Here is a 14827-nt window from a genome sequence, read left to right as displayed (position 1 = left end):
CAATAAAGATCTATTAAAACAAAAAAAAGAATGGTCACTTGGTGTTCCCTCTGCAAAGTAAGGGTTTTAGGTTTTTAGGAGGATGTTTAATGGTCCAGGATTTGCCAGTCCCTGTGGAAGTCCTTTTATGTTCATGTTTGCAAAAGAGCTACTGACCTCTTGCATAATTAGAGTTCTTTATCTTCTACTGTTTTTAACTTGGGCAGTTTGTAAATAATTTAGTGCTACCTTCTCCAAAGGTTATATCCTTTCCCAAGTTTATTTCCATGGTGGTCTTATATAATCCTTATTAAGAAGAGAGAACTCACTGCTATCCATTGTAGGCATGAGTTAATTAAGGCAAAGAGGATATGCAAGTATTTCCAGATTTACTCATAGTCTGATCCTCTTTTCCTTTTGTATTTAACAAATATGGCTATTAAATCATATATATATATATATATATATATATACACATACACACACACACACATATATCCAAGTTAGTGTATTATATTTCTTTTTAAGTTTTGTTTTGTTTTTCATTTACAGGTGCATTTTCAAATTAACCTCTCATTTTGTCATAGTCATTCACTTTTGTAATTAGTCATTATGCAATGGTGCTTGTCCTGTTTATATCTCACTTTTTATAATTTACCAAGGGATTTCCAGCTAACTAAACCTCAGTCAGCTCATTTTATGATTTAGATTAGATTTCATCTAATTGGTGAACCAATCTCTGTCTATTAGATAACCTCATGAAGTGCAGAATCTAAGGAATAACATTTTTAAACCAGAGACTTGCCAGTTGAATAAAAATGCTTCTATGGGCATTTGGAAATAAAATGCAACTTTGGCTTGGTAATTGTGGCTTGACAGATCTGTTACTAAATTCCAGCACACAGGGAATTCTAAAGGTGAATTGTCAACTTGCTACAAGGTTTTCAACCAGTGTCCATAATAGGTGTATGCAAGTCCACAAATGTCAGGATTTGGCAGATATTGCTTGATAAGATTGTATTGGGAGACTTCCCTGGTGGTGCAGTGATTAAGAATCCACCTTCCAACGCAGGGGACGTGAGTTCAATCCCTGGTCGGGGAACTAAGATCCAACATGCTGCGGGGCAACTGAGCCCATGCGCCACAGTTACTGAGCTTGCGTGCCACAACTAGAGAGAAGCCTGTGCTCTGCAACGAAAGATCCCACATACCGCAGTGAAGATCCTGCATGCTGCAACTAAGACCTGATGCAGCCAAATAAATAAATAAATAAATAATTTAAAAGAAGAATGACAGATGATGTTTAAAAAAAAGATTGTATTGGGTTTTGTAAGACTGGGTAAAAATACGTGATAATATATAGTTCTGGTGTTTCCCAGTGGTTGCTAGACCTATGTGTACAAAATTATCTTTACTAACCTAATAAATAAAAATACATTTGACCCTTGAACAATGTGGGTGTGAGAGGGACCGACCCCTTGTGCAGTCGAAAATCCATGTATAACTTTTGACTCCCCCAAAACTTAATTACTAATAGCCAGCTATTGACCGGAAACCTTACTGACAAACAGTCTATTAACACATGTTTTGTATGTTACATGTATTATATACAGTATTCTTACGATAAAGTAAGCTAGAGAGAAGGAAATGTTATTAAGAAAATTATAAGGAATAGAAAATACCCTTACTGTACTGTACTGTACTGTATTTAGCGATACCATAGGTTTATGTCATCTGTTTACAAGATGAATCATCTGTTAGTAGCTACCTCATTATTATTATTATTATTTTTTGAGGAGGCATTGAAACCTCTTGATTTATTCAGATTATTTAACATACAATGATGCAACTGTGACCCCAAAGTGTGCAAAGTTAAAGCCTTCAACTGCAGCTGAGAGGAGAGGGCAGGAACGGTACACCTGGGCACAGGGGTGAATCAGGAATGACGGGCAGCCTCCTCCCCAGGGCCAGGGATGGGGCGACCTGAGGAGCAGGGCCTGGATAGTCCAGGGCCAGGGGAAGTGGGCAGAGACCTCCCTCTGGCCTAGGTCAGGAACCCAGCAGTGCCACATGGCTGAGGGGGCAGCAGCCCAGGAAGGGGCCAGAGGCAGGGCCAGGAGAGCACCATTTCTGGGGTGGGGCTAGGGAGGGAGGTGCCCTATAGGAGAAGCCAGGGGGCCACCTGTCCCCGGGGTAGGAGCCAGGCCAGAGCAGGCTGCAGTGAGAAAGACCTGAGGCAGGGGGAGAGCTTGAGAGCCCAGGCTGGCTGGGCTCAGGGGAACTGAAGAAGGGGGAACCTGGTGGGGCTCCCAGGGCAGCCCGGCCTGGGAGCAGTCCTGAACCTGTGGCGGAAGCCCAGGGAGGGGCCTCAGAGCCTCAGGGCCTCCCCTTCTCTCTCCCTGGAAAGGAGCTGGGGAACCAGTAGTGCAAATCTGTGGACGATTTGCACTCAGTTATGGAGGGAGTTATGGAGGGAGGCTATGCCCAAAGAGGGACCCTGGGACCCAAACCCTCTGCCACCTTGGCCTCCACCACCGTCCTCAGTACAGCCGCTTCTCGTAAGAGTGCAGGCTGTGGACACCACCCTTCATCTGAGCCGACATGGTCTGCTTCTCAAACTTGAGCTCTCCTGAGTACATCATGGACCTCAGGACAGACAGGCTACGGGCACCAAAGTCATGGCAGCCGTGCTGGATCCCACTATGAGGTAGGGCACGATCTTCTGAATGCAGCCTTTGTCCTGGATGGAGCCCGCGACACCCTGCATGATCTTCACCTTGTCTCCCTCGCTGAAGTAGTGCTTCTGGCTGCTGCTGATTTTCTCCATGGCGTCCAGCGAGCCTATGCCCCGGTACTTCTTGAGCCTCACACCATCCGAGAAGAAGTACTCTCCAGGGGCCTCCGTGGTAGTGGCGAGCAGGGAGCCCGTCATCACTGTGGAAGCTCCAGGGGCCAGGGCCTTGACCACAGGCCCCACGGTCTGGATGCCACCATTGGCTATGACTGGCACCCTGAAGCGCCGGGTGTACTCAGCCACCTTGTACATGGCAGTGCCCTGGGGCCGACGACAGGCCATCACTTCTTCTTGGTTGATGCAGATGGAGCCGCAGCCCATGCCCACACGCAGCCCGTCCACACCAGCATCAATCAGGTTCTTGGCCTGAGCTGCTGTCACCACATTTCTCCCAGTCACCTGGAGGTGGGGGTACCGTGTGGTGGTACCCCTTGATGTGGTGCACCATGGCGATCTGATACACAGAGTTTCCTTGGGATGAGTTCAGCACTATGACATCAGCACTAGCCTGGGTGAGCAGGTCCAGGTGGTATTTGTCATCCTCATGGGTGCCCATGGCCGCCCCACACAGCAGCTGCTTGTGGGAATCCTTGGAGGCCTGAGGGTAGTCCTGGTTCTCCTTCAGGTCAGTGCGGACAATGATGGCCACTAGCTCGTCTTGATCATTGACAATGGGAAGCTTCCCTTTCTTGCTGTGCTGCAGGATCTCATTTGCCTCTTTCAGTGTCATACCCACTAGAGCCACCACCAGCTCATTCCACGGTGTCATCACCTCACTGAGGAGGGTGTGTGGTCCTTCTCGGTGAGGGAGTCGATGTCTTGGGAGGTGACGACGCCCACCAGCTTGCTGCTCATGGTGCCCGTCTCAGTGATGGAGATGCCGGAGAAGCCATCCTGGATCTTGGCCTCCAGTGCCTCGCCCACGGTGTGTGAGGGACTCAGCACCACAGGGTCCGTGATGAAGCCCTGTTCAAACTTCTTGACCTTCCGGACCTCGTTGGCCTGGAACTCTGGAGTGCAGTTGTGGTGAATGAAACCGATACCACCCATCAGATCCATTGCGATGACCATGTCAGCCTCTGTCGCAGTGTCCATGGGGGAGGAGATGAGTGGCGTCTTCAGCATGATCTTCCAAGTCAGGGCTGAAATCAGGTCCAGCTCATCAGCTGTGAAGTCTATGAATCCTCAGAGAATCAGGAAATCTCTGTGAAGAGAGGAAAGTGAATGTTACTGGGTGAGGAGGGGTCCCTGAAAAGGGAAGGGCCTGCCACGCCAGGGGAAGCATCACAGGGGGTGGGGAGAAGAGCAGAGCCTCTGAGCCCCGTGCCATGTCAGGACTGAACCACTCTCATGCCCCCTGCTAGCATCTTGTCGACTTTAGCCCCCATTATTGTCTTAAATGATACAAAAAACTGTAGATGTTATATGTACTACTAACGCTAGACATCAGAAATGAAATAAATTGGAATTCCCTGGTGGTCGAGTGGTCAGGACTCCGAGCTTCCACTGCAAGGGGCACTTTTTTGATCCCTGGTTGGGGAACTAAGATTAGGCATGCCATGTGGCACGACCAAAAAAAAAGCAATGAAAAAAAATAATGTGAAAAAGAAATTCATATTTATTTATAGGTACAATGATTCTTGCATTGATAACAAAGAAGCAGCTATATGATTGCTTTATGGTAGCCTAGTAATTTACACAGTTGCTTCATGGTAGCCTAGCACATACACAAATGAATTAATAAGCTGTACATGTTTATGTGCATAAGTTTTGATAAATTTTAACTTTTTAATAATGGATATGTGTATATTTTATGGCAGTAAATGATAAAATAGGCTAGTTCCTACATATATTTTATGCATTTGTGACATACTTAATTTTTTCTTAATTTTTTGATATTTTAGGCTATATAGTTTGTCTATGAATTTTTTTCAAATTGTCTCAAATCTCCAAGAATTTTTCCAATGTATTTATTTAAGAAAATCTGTATATACGTAGACCCATGCAGTTCAAACCTGGGTTGTTCAAGGTTCAGCTGTATTTGGGAGGAAGTGAGATTTATCAGAAACAAAGTTGATTTGCCTCCTCTAGATGCTGAGTTGATATGGAACGATTTAGCTCTGTGTGTGTGTGTGTGTGTGTGTGTGTGTGTGTGTGTGTATGTATGTATGCACCATGTCTTATTTCTCTCATTTATAAAATTCTGGCTACTTTTATGTTTTAATGTAGCATGGTGTGGAAGAGAGCTGTACAATCGAATTTTCTATGATGATAGTAGCCACTAGGCTCCTGTGGCTATTGAACTGTGGCTAATGCAAATGAGTAACAGAATTTTAAATTAAATTAAATGTTAATTAGTTTAAATCTGAATAGCCTTCTGTGACTAATGGCTACTGTATTGGACAGTGCCGTTTTAGGCACTGACATACCAGCAATGCTCCCAATACAGTGAGAACTGCTAGGTTAACATGTATTGTAGGGGAATGACTACTAAACACTGCTATTTCAGGTGTGAAACAACAAAATTCTCTGCTCTCTTACCCCAAGATAAATATTACCTGTATCATTGACTTGATTAGTATCATGTGTTGTATCAGCTCTTTCATTTTCTGTCTTTTCTCCGTAAGAATGGCTAGCCTTCACTTCACTGTATTTCTTCTTCATTTAGCACATGTTTATTGAGCACCTGTTATGTCTCAGTGCTGGGTATGCAACAGTGAATAAGAATGATCAGGTCTGTTCCCACAGGGAAGGGTTAGCTTGTCTACTCCCTAATCTCAACCTTCCCCTTCCCCATGTCCCCAGCATCTAGGATAGTAACAACTGGACATACTGCTAAATGAACAAATAAAGAACATTTCTGGATTATATTCCTTTGAGATTCATTGTTTCTAGACTGCATGAGGAAGTTATTTGATCTTTTATGCTTCTACTGTCCTTTTGATTCTTCCTTTGTTCACTTTTTCCCTTCAACCAATTGAGTGCTTTGGTAGGGCAGCCTTGTCCAAATTGAAGTCACTGAAAATAAATAGAATTATCCTTCCATCATGCTATTTTTTTCTTCTTTACCTCTTGGTCTTTTTTTCTTATTTTCCACATTAAATTTGAGATAAGAGATGAAGAAGGGGACAGATGGCCAAGCAGAGGACTCATGGGCAGGGTTGTGAGGTGCACAACTCCAGTCCTTTTCTCTCTAATTTACTCTCTTTTCCCTTCAAGCCATGGATACACGACTGACTTTACCCTTCATGTTCCTTCTATTAGAAGACTGTTTCCCAATATTCCCAACACTTTCCTCTTTCTGCTCTAAAAAATTGTCTCACTTTCCTTTGAAGGACAGGTCAACATAAAAGAAAACTAAAAATCAACCTTGAGGTCATTTATTATAAAGTTTACATTCTTGATTGACCTCATACTCTTAAAATATTCCTCTAATCAACCTAACATTTTTAGTAAATGCCCCTATAGGAGTTTTCTTCTGTACTTTTTTGACTTTGTGGTGATTATCAATGTAGATATTTAATGAGATCTGCAGGAAATCTATATTTGTTCCAATAGGAGCACCTTTATTTTGTTTGGATGAGCAATTGTTCTGTGGTGGTCAAATATACTCAAAATAACTATACCATCAAAAGTCAATCTTGATTCCATTTAAAAATCAAATTTGAAACTGCAATCACATTTTTAATAACCTCATTCCAGAGGCTCTGTATTTTTTCATGAGCATGGGGATCTATCCAGGAGGTCGATCTCCTTACTGCATAACTGGTTTTGAATTGTTCGTAGGATTAGGAGGCTTTCAGTCATGTGCCAGAAAGCTAACTGCTTTCTTTCCTATTGCTTCTGTAACAAAGTATCCCAAACTCAGTGGCTTAAAGCAACACACATGTATTCTCTTACAGTTCTGGAGGTCAGATGTCCAAAAATTAATCTTGGGCTAAAATCAAGGCATCACGAGGCTTGCGTTCCTTCTGGATGCTCTTGGGGATAATTGGCTTTATTGTCTTTTCTAGCTTCTAAAGGCTGACCACATTCCTTGGCTTGTGGCCCTGCATCAGTCCTACCTCTGCCTCTGTTGTCATATCTCCTCTCTAATCATGACCCTCCTGCCTCCCTCTTAAAAAGCCTTTGTGATTTGGACCCACATGCATAATCCAGGATAATCTCCCACTGTCAAGATGCTTAACTTAATCACATCTGAAAAGTCACTTTTATCATGTAAAGCAACATATTCACAGGGATTAGGATGTGGGCATCCTTGGGAACTCATATTATGTTAACCATATCAACTCTAACTTAAACAAAAAAAGAAAGGGCACACTTGGTGCAGAGCCTCATTTGTTCTTTTGACATGTCTTCATCCTTTTTTTTTGTCCCCAACCTGTTTTAAGCACTTCCTTACCTTTTGGGTAGCCATGACTCTTGATATCAGAGTTGTGTAAACGTTCTTTATTTTTTTAATTTTTTTAGTTTTTTGGCTGCACCCCGTGGCTTGTGAAATGTTAGTTCCCCAACCAGAGATTGAACCTGGGCCTGGCAGTGAAAGTGCCGAGTCCTAACCACTGGACCACCAGGGAATTCCCAAGGTTCTTTAAGTCATTAAGAGTGGCTGAAGGAACTGCAAACTTGGGTGCTAAGGTGCAAATTCAAACTAAGAAGGCTCTTGTTATTGATTTTCACCTTGTATTTAAGGCAGACATTAGGAGAACATTTCTTTTGCTAAAGGACAGCTGCTTTTCTTTCTGCAACTCCAAACTCTACATCCTTCTTTTTTAATTTTTAAGTCTCAGCCTCATAGTCAATCAATCTCTTCTGATCCAAGTGGATGAAAGATACAGTGTCCCTTGTTTCCTTTCTCTCCCTCATCTTCCACATCCAATCTCTCAGAAATTTCTTTAATTTTTGCCTCCAAAATATCTATTGAATTTGGTCTATTCCTCCCATCCCTGCTGCCACCATCTTTGCCCAAGTGCCCATGATCTTTCAGCAGAACTTCTAGAATAGTCTCCCAAAAGACCTCTCTGCTTCCATAGTTGTCTATCTCCAATCCATTTCCAAAGAACAAGTATAGCGATTAAAAATTTAATATATGTATGTATGTGTACGTATCTACATCTTTATATCTGGATGTGTGAATCTGGTTATGTCACTTCCCAACTTAAAACATTTTCTGAAGGTTTACTTTGTACTTAGGGAAAAAAAAAATCTAAATCCTTTATAATAAACTACAGACTCCCTGCTTACCTCTTCAACCTTATCTCCTTGTTCCTTGACTACCATGTCCCTATCAGCCTGGACATCTTTAATGTTTCAGAGATGCCCAGCTATAATCCACACTGGGGACATCTATTTGTACAAACGGCTCTCTTTTCCTGAAGCTCTTTTACTTCCTGTTTTCAATGACTAACTCCTTTCCATCCCTTCAGTTTCAGTTCAAGTGATACCTGATCAGCACTACTTTCTAATACTCTCATTTGTGCTAAGGCCCCACTTTTCTGTCACTGAAATTTCTCCCACGGAAATTTTTACAGTTTGAAAATTTATATTTATTTATTAGTTATCTTGACTATTCTTTGTCTTTCTCATTGGTTTGTAAACTCTGAGAGGAGGGTACCACTTTTATTTTATTCCCAGAATGACCGGTGCTTAGCATGGTGCCTTGCATATGATAATTATTCAAGAAATATTTGTTGAAAAATGAATTAAATATAGAATAAATATTTGGGTAACTGGTAAAATATCTTTTTAAGACTTAATTTTTGCGAGTTGAGAACCACAATGTTCAAGCAAGAGGTGTTGCTAACTGGGAGAGTGAGAAACCAGTTTAAAGGTATACAGTGTAGTTCAAGGTACTTTTTTTTTTTTTTTTTAAAGAAGATGTTGGGGGTAGGAGTTTATTAATTAATTAATTAATTTTTGCTGTTTTGGGTCTGTTTCTGTGCGAGGGCTTTCTTTAGTTGTGGCAAGTGGGGCCCACTCTTCATCGCGGTGCGTGGGCCTCTCACTATCACGGCCTCTCTTGTTGCGGAGCAAAGGCTCCAGACGCGCAGGCTCAGTAGTCGTGGCTCACGGGCCTAGTTGCTCCGCGGCATGTGGGATCTTCCCAGACCAGGGCTTGAACCCGTGTCCCCTGCATTAGCAGGCAGATTCTCAACCACTGTGCCACCAGGGAAGCCCTCAAGGTACTTTTTAATTAAATATTAAATGCCACAACTTGTTTCACTTTGGTAGAAAACACACCAAGGAGTAAGAGTTTGTTTATAATTAAAATAACACCAAAAATAGCATTTTGATTAAAATTTGAGAAAGTTAGGACCTAATGTATAACCAAAATGGAAAGATACTCAAAATGCTTATAAGAAAATCAAAACAAAGCAAATAAATAACATAAACAAGTAAAAGAAACAAAAGCAAAACCAAAAGCTCTCTATTAACAAAGGAGGATGGTAGTGGGGTGGAGAGCATTTCTTTTTCTCTAAAATGTCAACTACTGCAAAAAAAGCATGTTTACTAAAACTTTTTCAGGGCTATGTTAAGGATTCAATAGTATTGAAAAACAATGGCAAATGTGCTTATTTTGCTTTGGTCTCCTGATTATTTTAGTAGGGGTGATTTTTAGGGTATTATAAGTTGTCTTCAGGGAGGCAGTTAGAGGCCTGGGTGCTACTGGTATATAATAGAAACAAAACCTTGAGTATGGAGGGAAAAACTTTGCTATAGCTTAAGGTCAAACTAGAGCTGGAATATAGATTGAAAAGCCCAGTTTATAACACCAAAAGTAGGGACTGTGGTGCCATAATAATTGAACTTCTGACAAAAAGAAAGTTACTTCAGGGCTTCCCTGGTGGCACAGTGGTTGAGAGTCCGCCTGCCGATGCACGGGACACGGGTTCGTGCCCTGGTCGGGGAAGATCCCACATGCCGCGGAGCGGCTGGGCCCGTGAGCCACGGCCACTGAGCCTGTGCGTCTGGAGACTGTGCTCCACAATGGGAGAGGCCACAACAGTGAGAGGCCTGCATACTGCAAAAAAAAAAAAAAAAAAGAAAGTTACTTCAGGATAGAAATATAGAGAAAGTTGACTTTATTCTTTAATAAATGTAAAGTATATAAAAACTTAAATTCTAAGTACCATTTTAATGTTCAAAGACTATATAATATGTTTGTGTGTGTGCAGTGTACATTTAATAGCTAAACATACTGAAATTCTTATGAAAATATTTATTTCTTACTAATTAAAAAATGCACTGGTCCATTGGTTTTATCCTATGGGTTCTCATACTTTTTTTTTTATGGCATGAACTATCTTGGTGGCTCATTTTTTGTTTGTTTGTTTTTTAACATCTTTATTGGAGTATAATTGCTTTACAGTGGTGTGTTAGTTTCTGCATTATATCAAAGTGAATCAGCTTTACATATACATATATCCGCATATCTCCTCCCTCTTGTGTCTCCCTCCCACCCTCCCTATCTGACCACTCTAGATGGTCACAAAGCACTGAGCTGATCTCCCTGTGCTATGCAGCTGCTTCCCACTAGCTATCTATTTTACATTTGGTAGTGTATATATGTCCATGCCACTCTCTCACTTCTTCCCAGCTTACCCTTCCACTCCCCGTGTCCTCAAGTCCATTCTCTATGTCTGTATCTTTATTACTGTCTTGCCCTTAGGTTCTTCAGAATGATATATTTTTTTGAATTTTAGAATTTTATTCACTTTTTTATACAGCAGTTCTTATTAGTTATACATTTTACACACATCAATCCCAGTCTCTCAATTCATCACACCACCACCACCACCACCCCCGCCACTTTCCCCCCTTGGAGTCCATGCATTTGTTCTCTACATCTCTGTCTCTATTTCTACCCTGCAAGCTGACTCATCTGTACCATTTTTCTAGGTTCCACATACATACGTTAATATACGATATTTGCTTTTCTCTTTCTGACTTACTTCACTCTGTATGACAGTCTCTAGGTCCATCCACATCTCTACAAAGGCCCCAGTTTCATTCCTTTTTATGGCTGGATAATATTCCATTGTATATATGTGCCACATCTTCTTTATCCATTCATCTGTTGATGGACACTTAGGTTGCTTCCATGTCCTGGCTATTGTAAATAGAGCTGCAATGAACATTGTTGTACATGACTCTTTTGAATTATGGTTTTCTCAGGGTATATGCCCAGTAGTGGGATTGCTGGGTTGTATGGTAGTTCTATTTTTAGTTTCCAAGGAACATCTATACTGTTCTCCATAATGACTATATCAATTTACATTCCCACCAGTGGTGCAAGAGGGTACCCTTTTCTCCACACCCTCTCCAGCATTTATCATTTGTAGATTTTTTGATGGTGGCCATTCTTACTGGTGTGAGGTGATACCTCATTGTAGTTTTGATTTGCATTTCTCTAATGATTAGTGATGTTGCGCATTCTTTCATGTGTTTGTTGGCAATCTGTATATCTTCTTTGGAGAAAGGTCTATTTAGGTTTTCTGCCCATTTTTGGGTTGGGTTGTTTGTTTGTTTGATATTGAGCTGCATGAGCTGCTTGTAAATTTTGGAGATCAGTCCTTTGTCAGTTGCTTCATTTGCAAATATTTTCTCCCATTCTGAGGGTTGTCCTTTTGTCTTGTTTACGGTTTCCTTTGCTGTGCAAAAGCTTTTAAGTTTCATTAATTCCCATTTGCTTATTTTTTTTATATCCATTTCTCTAGGAGGTGGGTCTAAAAGGATCTTGCTGTGATTTATGTTGTAGAGTGTTCTGCCTATGTTTTCGTCTAAGAGTTTGGTAGTGTCTGGCCTTACATTTAGGTCTTTAATCCATTTTGAGTTTATTTTTGTGTATGGTGTTAGGGAGTGTTCTAATTTCCTTCCTTTACATGTAGCTGTTCAGTTTCCCCAGCACCACTTATTGAATAGGCTGTCTTTTCTCCACTGTTTATTCTTGCCTCCTGTATCAAAGATAAAGTGACCGTATGTGTGTGAGTTTATCTCTGGGCTTTCTATCCTGTTCCATTGTTCTATATTTCTGTTTTTGTGCCAATACCATACTGTCTTGATTACTGTAGCTTTGTATTATAGTCTGAAGACAGGGAGCTTGATTCCTCCAGCTCTGTTTTTCTTTCTCAAGATTGCTTTGGCTATTGGGCATCTTTTGTGTTTCCACCCAAATTGTGAAATTTTTTGTTCTAGTTCTGTGAAAAATGCCATTGGTAGTTTGATAGGTATTGCATTGACTCTGTAGATTGCTTTGGGTAGTAGAGTCATTTTCACAATGTTGATTCTTCCAATCCAAGAACATGGTATATCTCTCCATCTATTGGTATCCTCTTTAATTTCTTTCATCAGTGTCTTATAATTTTCTGCATACAAGTCTTTTGTTTCCTTAGGTAGGTTTATTCCTAGGTATTTTATTCTTTTTGATGCAATGGTAAATGGGAGTGTTTCCTTAATTTCTCTTTCAGAGTTTTCATCATTAGTGTATAGGAATGCAAGAGATTTCTGTGCATTAATTTTGTATCCTGACTTTACCAAATTCATTGATTAGCTCTAGTAGTTTTCTGGTAGCATCTTTAGGATTCTTTATGTATGGTATGATGTCATCTGCAAAAAGTGACACCTTTACTTCTTCTTTTATTTCTTTTTCTTCTCTGATTGCTGTGGCTAAAACTTCCAAAACAATGTTGAATAATAATGATGAGAGTGGACAACCTTGTCATGTTCCTGATCTTAGAGGAAATGATTTCAGTTTTTCACCATTGAGAATGATGCTGGATGTGGGTTTGTCATATATGGCCTTTATTATGTTGAGGAAAGTTCCCTCTATGCCTACTTTCCAGAGGGTTTTTACCATAATTGGGTGTTGAATTTTGTGGAAAGCTTTCTCTGCATCTGTTGAGATGATCATAGGGTTTTTCTCTTTCAACTTGTTAATATGGTTTATCATATTGATTCTTTTGGGTATACTGAGGAATCCTTGCACTCCTGGGATAAACCACACTTGATCATGGTGTATGATCCTTTTAATGTGTTGTTGGATTCTGTTTGCTAGTATTTTGTTGAGGATTTTTGCATCTATGTTCATCAGTGATATTAGCCTGTAGTTTTCTTTCTTTGTGACACCTTTGTCTGGTTTTGGGATCTGGGTGATGGTGGCCTCGTAGAATGAGCTTGGGAGTGTTCCTCCCTCTGCTATATTTTGGAAGAGTTTGAGAAGGATAGGTGTTAGCTCTTCTCTAAATGTTTGATAGAATTCATCCTTGAAGTCATCTGGTCCTAGACTTTTGTTTGTTGCAAGATTTTTAAACACAGTCTCAATTTCAGTGCTTGTGATTGGTCTGTTTATATTTTCTGTTTCTTCCTGGTTCAGTCTCTGAAGGTTGTGCTTTTCTAAGAATTTGTCCATTTCTTCCAGGTTGTCCATTTTATTGGCATATAGTTGCTTGTAGTAATCTCTCATGATCCTTTGTATTTCTGCAGTGTCAGTTGTTACTTCTCCTTTTTCATTTCTAATGCTATTGATTTGACTTTTCTCCCTTTTTTTCTTGATGAGTCTGGCTAATGGTTTATCAATTTTGTTTATCTTCTTGAAGAACCAGGTTTTAGTTTTTCTGATCTTTGCTATAGTTTCCTTCATTTCTTTTTCATTTATTTCTGATCTGATCTTTATGATTTCTTTACTTCTGCTAACTATTTTTTTTCTTGTTTCTCTAGTTGCTTTAGATGTAAAGTTAGGTTGTTTATTTGAGATATTTCTTGTTTGTTCAGGTAGAATTGTATTGCTATAAACTTCCATCTTAGAACTGCTTTTGCTGCATCCCATATGTTTTGGGTCGCCGTGTTTTCACTGTCATTTTTTTCTAGGTATTTTTTGATTTCCTCTCTGATTTCTTCAGTGATCTCTTGGTTATTTAGTAGTGTATTGTTTAGCCTCCATATTTTTGTATTTTTTACAAATTTTTTTCCTGTACGTGATATCTAGTCTTATAGCATTGTGGTTGGAAAAGATACTTGATTGGGACATCCCTGGAGACCCAGTGGTTAAGAATCTGCCTGCCAATGCAGGGGGCATGGTTTCAAGCCCTGGTCTGGGAAGATTCCACATGCCACAGAGCAACTAAGCCCGTGCACCATAACTACTGAGCCTGCGTGCTGCAACTACTGAAGCCCATGAGCCTAGAGCCCATGCTCCACACCAGGAGAAGCCACTGCAATGAGCAGCCTGCCCACCACAATGAAAAGTAGCCCCCGTGAGCTGCAACCAGAGAAAGCTCGTGCACAGCAATGAAGAACCAACATAGGCAAAAATAAATAAACAAACAAACAAATAAATAAATTTATTTTTTTAAAAAAGATACTTGATTCTATTTCAGTTTTCTTAAACTTACCCAGGCTTGATTTGTGACCCAGAATATGATCTATCCTGGAGAATTTTCCATGAGCACTTGAGAAGAAAGTGTATTCTACTGTTTTTGGTAGGAATATCCTATAAATATCAATTAAGTCCATCTTGTTTAATGTGTCATTTAAAGCTTGTGTTTCCTTATTTATTTTCATTTTGGATGATCTGTCCATTGGTGAAAGTGGGGTGTTAAAGTCCCCTAGTATGATTGTGTTACTGTCGATTTCCCCTTGTGTGGTTGTTAGCATTTGCTTTATGTTATTGAGGTGCTCCTATGTTGGGTGCATAAATATTTACAATTGTTACATCTTTTTCTTGGATTCATCCCTTGATCATTATGTAGTGTCCTTCTTTGTCTCTTGTAATAGTCTTTATTTTAAAGTCTATTTTGTCTTATATGAGAATTGCTACACTAGCTGTCTTTTGATTTCCATTTTTCCATCGCCTCACTTTCAGTCTGTATGTGTCCCTAGATCTGAAGTGGGTCTCTTGTAGACAGCATATATATGGGTCTAGTTTTTGTATCCATTCAGCCAGTCTGTGTCTTTTGGTTGGAGCATTTAATCCATTTACATTTAAGGTAGTTATCGATATGTATGTTCCTATTACCATTTTCTTAATTGTTTTGGGTTTTACTTATTGGAGGTGTC

General features: G+C 40.4%; 1 pseudogene across 1 annotated transcript; it reads right to left on the bottom strand.

Moving 5' to 3' along the window:
* Positions 1 to 2519: 2519 nt before the first annotated feature.
* On the bottom strand, positions 2520 to 3860 carry LOC309806318 (inosine-5'-monophosphate dehydrogenase 1-like; annotated as a pseudogene). The gene has a single exon. The product of its transcript is annotated as an inosine-5'-monophosphate dehydrogenase 1-like (transcript).
* Positions 3861 to 14827: the final 10967 nt, after the last annotated feature.

The sequence above is a fragment of the Mesoplodon mirus genome, assembly GCF_964341445.2.
Source record: "Mesoplodon mirus genome assembly, chromosome: 6".
In the NCBI taxonomy this organism is placed as follows: Eukaryota; Metazoa; Chordata; class Mammalia; order Artiodactyla; family Ziphiidae; genus Mesoplodon; species Mesoplodon mirus.
This window is presented reverse-complemented; position numbering and strand designations above follow the sequence as displayed.